The sequence below is a fragment of the Phocoena sinus genome, chromosome 1 (genome assembly GCF_008692025.1).
Source record: "Phocoena sinus isolate mPhoSin1 chromosome 1, mPhoSin1.pri, whole genome shotgun sequence".
NCBI classification, from domain to species: Eukaryota; Metazoa; Chordata; class Mammalia; order Artiodactyla; family Phocoenidae; genus Phocoena; species Phocoena sinus.
Genome location: NC_045763.1, coordinates 154,196,069 through 154,200,946, shown reverse-complemented (window position 1 = coordinate 154,200,946; position 4,878 = coordinate 154,196,069). Strand labels below are relative to the sequence as shown.

Sequence of the window (4,878 nt, the reverse complement as noted above, 5' to 3'; positions counted from 1 at the left end):
TAAGGTGTTGATTAGAATCATGGTCTCCAAATTGCTGTACTACTACATCCAGCAAGACACCAAGAGTGACTACCAGAAAGTGCTCTGTACCTGTGTGGTGGGGATGACTGAAGCCTGAGACTGTCTGAATGTCTAGAAGTAGTGCTTCTATGCTTCTAGCTAACAGTTCTAGAAAATCAGCTTGCTACTAACAGCCCCCTTGTGCCCATTCCCTGTGAGGATGATGTTAGTATTGCTCCCCTTGGCCCCAACCTTATTTTAGTTGCCTAAGCATTGCCTGCCTTTCCTGTCTAGTCTCTCTTTCAGCCAAAGAAATGAATATTCCAAGGAGTTGGAAGTGCAATCTATGATGTGAAACACTTTGCCTGTTGTGTACCTTGCATAAATAGATGATAAACTAAATTTTTATTTTAAAAATTAAGAGAAAAGAAAAGATATTAAAAGCAGTCAGAGAGAAAAGATATATAACCTTCAAGTAAATGACAATTACATTAACTCCTTTTTTCATCAATAGTGAAAGCTAGAGAACAGTACAACAATATTCCTAATGTGCTAAAGAAAAAATAAGTCTATTCCTAGAATTATTAAACTTAGTGAAAATAACATCCATGAAAGAAAGAGATCTAAAAACATTAAATAACTCATGGATTAAAGAGTAATTATAATTGAAATTAAAAATATTTAGAAAGGCTTAGAGACAAAACACTACATGTCAAACTTGTGAAATACAATTAAAGTGGTACTTTAGAGAAAAATTATAATCTTAAATGCTTATATTAGAAAATAAAACAGAAGGGGGATCAATATGGTGGTGGAGTAGGTCGTGGAGCTCACCTCCTCCCACAAATACATCTCTGTGTGGAACAATTCTCATAGAATATCTACTGAACACAGGCAGAAGACCTCAGACTTCTGAAAGGGCAAGAAAAGCTCCATGTAACCAGGTATGACAAAAGAATAAAGAAAAAGAGAGAGAGAGAATGGAATCGGAATAGGACCTGTGCCCCTGGGAAGGAGCCATGGAAGAAGAAATGTTCCCACACCCTGGAAAGTCCCCTCACTGGCGGGGAGACAAGCCAGGATAGAGGGGGAATTTTGGAGCCTTGGAGGAGAGCATGACAACAAGTCTGTGGAAGGCAAAACAGAGAGAGACCTTCACAGATGGTCGATACCACCACTGTGCACTCCCCAGCCTGAGATGCTTGTCCCCGGTGTGGTTGGGGGCTGGGTGCTAAAGCGTGGGCTTCAGAGGTCAACTTGGGGAGAGAACTGGGATTGGCTGAGTGGAGACAGCCTGAAGGGGCTGGAGCAGGGTGTGGCTGCAACTGAGGGTATATGCAGAAGAAGCCTGAGCCAGCCAGAGTGGCAAGGCACCATTGTTGGGGGGTGCTCAAGGAGAGGGGTGGGACCACGTAGGAAATTCTTTCCCCATTCAGGCTGTCAGGTAACAGGATGGCCTATACAAGCTCTGGGGGTGGGCGTGAGCCCCCACTGCCATCATGGGCTTCGGAGGTGGGTGTGGGTCCCTGCCACTTCTGAGAGAATCGGGAGTGAGTGCCAATCACTGTCCCCACCCTGTCATGGGTCCAGAGAGTGTGCTCAGACTGCTGCCACTGCTGAGAGACCCATGAGCAAGAGTCAATTGCTGCCCCTGCTGTTGCAGCCCCTGGGAGTATGCATGAGCCACCACATCTGCACACCCCCTATCAAGGGGATAACAGCCAGGACATGCTGAGGAAAGAGGTGGAAGGCATCCAAACTAAAAGCAGCTCTCATGCCAAAAATATTAAACCCACACAAGTTACACAGGGATGCTCCCACGTATATCTAGCCTTCCAAGACTACAGTAGATAACTGTTTCTCCTAAACTCACAGAGTAAGGGAAACGGAAGTAAAATGAAGAAGCAGAGAAACCACTCCCACTTAAAATACCAAGAGAATTTCCCTGAAGGAACAAACAATGAGACAGACCTCTTCAGTCTAATAGACACCGAGCCAAAAAGGGGTAATGAAAACACTGACGGAATTAATAAAGGCTATCAACAGAAATGCAGAGTACTGTTAAAAGGAATGAGAAAATATAAGGAGGAGGCAAGAAAAATTAGAAAATTCATTTGCTGAGACAAAAGCTGAACTAAAGGCAATGAATAGCAGAATGAATAATGCAGAAGAATGAAGAAGTGATCTGGAAGATAGAATAATGGAAATCACCTAATCAGAACAGCAGACAGAAAGACAAATGAAGAAATATGAAAGCCATATATGAGACCTATGGGATAATATAACAAGCCAATCTACACATAATAGGGATTCCAGAAGGAGAAGAAAGAGAAAAGGGGATTGAAAATGTATTTGAAGAAATTATAGCTGAAAATTTCCCAAACCTAAAGAAGCAAACAGATATCCAGATACAAGAAGCACAGAGAATCCCAAAGAAGATGAACCCAAAGAGACCTACACCAAGACACATTATACTCAAAATGACAAAAATTAACAAGTTTTAAAAGGGAATAATCTGCAACCTGGAATACTCTACCCAGCAAGATTATCATTTAGAATAGAAGGAGAGAGAAAGAATTTCTCAGACAAGCAAAAACTAAAAGAATACAGCAATACTAAACCTATCCTACAAGAAATAGTGAAAGGTCTTCTCTAAATAGAAAAGAAGGAAGAAGAAATAGGAAATCACAATTGGAAAGTAAATCACTTAAATAAGCCAGTATACAGATCAAAAAGGAAAAAAGAAATCCATCTGTGAAAACAATGATAAACACAAGGAACAGCAAAAGGATAAACATGAAGATGTAAAAAAAGGACATCAAAATCATAAAGTGTGGGGGAAGAGAGTAAAAAATGTAGATTCTTATTATCTTTTTTTAGAATTTGTTTGAGCCTACATAACTATCCATCTAAAGGAAGCAGATATAGGAAGGGGTTAACATACTTGAAAAAAGGGGTAATCACAAATCAAAAACATAAAATAGATGCACAAAAAACAGAAAGAAGAGAACACAACATAAAATAAAAGGAAATCATCAAACCACAAAAAGAAAAAGAAAGGAGCAAAGGAGAAACAGAATCAACAGGAAAACAGGTTTAAAATGACAATAAAGAGGCGGGGAAGGGCTTCCCTGGTGGCACAGTGGTTGAGAGTCTGCCTGCCGATGCAGGGGACACGGGTTCGTGCCCCAGTCCGGGAAGATCCCACATGCCGTGGAGCAGCTGGGCCCGTAAGCAATGGCCACGGTCACTGAGCCTGCGCGTCTGGAGCCTGTGCTCTGCCACGGGAGAGGCCACAACAGTGAGAGGCGCGCATACTGAAAAAAAAAAAGAGAGAGAGAGGGGGAAGATGGCGGAAGAGTAAGACATGGAGATCACCTTCCTCCCCACAGATACATCAGAAATATATCTACATGTGGAACAACTCCTACAGAACACCCACTGAACGCTGGCAGAAGACCTCAGACCTCCCAAAAGGCAACAAACTCCCCACATACCTGGGTAGGGCAAAAGAAAAAATAATAAACAGAGACAAAAGAATAGGGATGGGACCTGCACCAGTGGGAGGGAGCTGTGAAGGAGGAAAGGTTTCCACACACTAGGAAGCTCCTTCGCGGGCAGAGACTGTGGGTAGTGGAGGGGGGAAGCTTCGGAGCCGCGGAGGAGAGCACAGCAACAGGGGTGCAGAGGGCTAAGTAGAGAGACTCCTGCAGAGAGGCTCGGTGCCAACCAGCACTCACCAGCCCGAGAGGCTTGTCTGCTCACCAGCCGCGGCAGGCGGGGCTGGGAGCTGAGGCTCGGACTTCGGTCGGATCACAGGGAGAGGACTGGCGGCGTGAACACAGCCTGAAGGGGCTAGTGCACCACAGCTAGCCGGGATGGAGTCCAGGAAAAAGTCTGGACCTGCCAAAGAGGCAAGAGACTTTTTCTTCCCTCTTTGTTTCCTGGTGCGCGAGGAGAGGGGATTAAGAGTGCTGCTTAAAGGAGCTCCAAAGACGGGCATGAGCCGCGGCTATCAGCGCAGACCCCAGAGACAGGCATGAGATGCTAAGGCCACTGCTGCTGCCACCAAGAAGCCTCTGTGTGAGCACAGGTCACTATCCACACCTCCCCTCCCGGGAGCCTGTGCAGCCCGCCACTGCCAGGGTCCCGTGATCCAGGGACAACTTCCCTGGGAGAACACATGGCGCGCCTGAGGCTGGTGCAACATCACGCTGGCCTCTGCCTCCGCAGGCTCGCCCCACATCTCTACCCTCCCTCCCCCCGGCCTGAGTGAGCCAGAGCACCCGAATCAGCTGCTCCTTTAACCCCGTCCTGTCTGAGCGAAGAACAGATGCCCTCCATGACCTACATGCACAGGCGAGGCCAAATCCAAAGCTGAACCCCGGGAGCTGTGTGAACAAAGAAGAGAAAGGGAAATTTCTCCCAGCAGCCTCAGAAGTAGCGGATTAAAGCTCCACAATCAACTTGATGTACCCTGCATCAGTGGAATACCTGAATAGGCAATGAATCATCCCAAATTGAGGAGGTGGACTTTGAGAGTAAGATATATTATTTTTTCCCCTTTTCCTCTTTTTGTGAGCATGCATATGTATGCTTCTGTGTGAGATTTTGTCTTTATAGCTTTGCTTTCACCATTTGTCCTAGGGTTCTGTCCATCTGTTTTTTGTTTGTTTGTTTTACTTAAAAAAATTTTTTTCTTAATAATTATTTTTTAATTATTTTATTTTATTTTATTTTATCCTCATTCTTTCTACTTTTCCTCCCTTTTATTCTGAGCCATGTGGATGAAAGGCTCTTGGCACTGCAGCCAGGAGTCAGTGCTGTGCCTCTGAGGTGGGAGAGCCAACTTCAGGACACTGGTCCACAAGAAACCTC

General features: G+C 44.9%; 1 pseudogene; it reads left to right on the top strand.

The window, feature by feature from the left end:
- Window positions 1-111, top strand: part of LOC116764302 — a 950-nt pseudogene extending 839 nt beyond the window's left edge.
- Window positions 112-4,878: the final 4,767 nt, after the last annotated feature.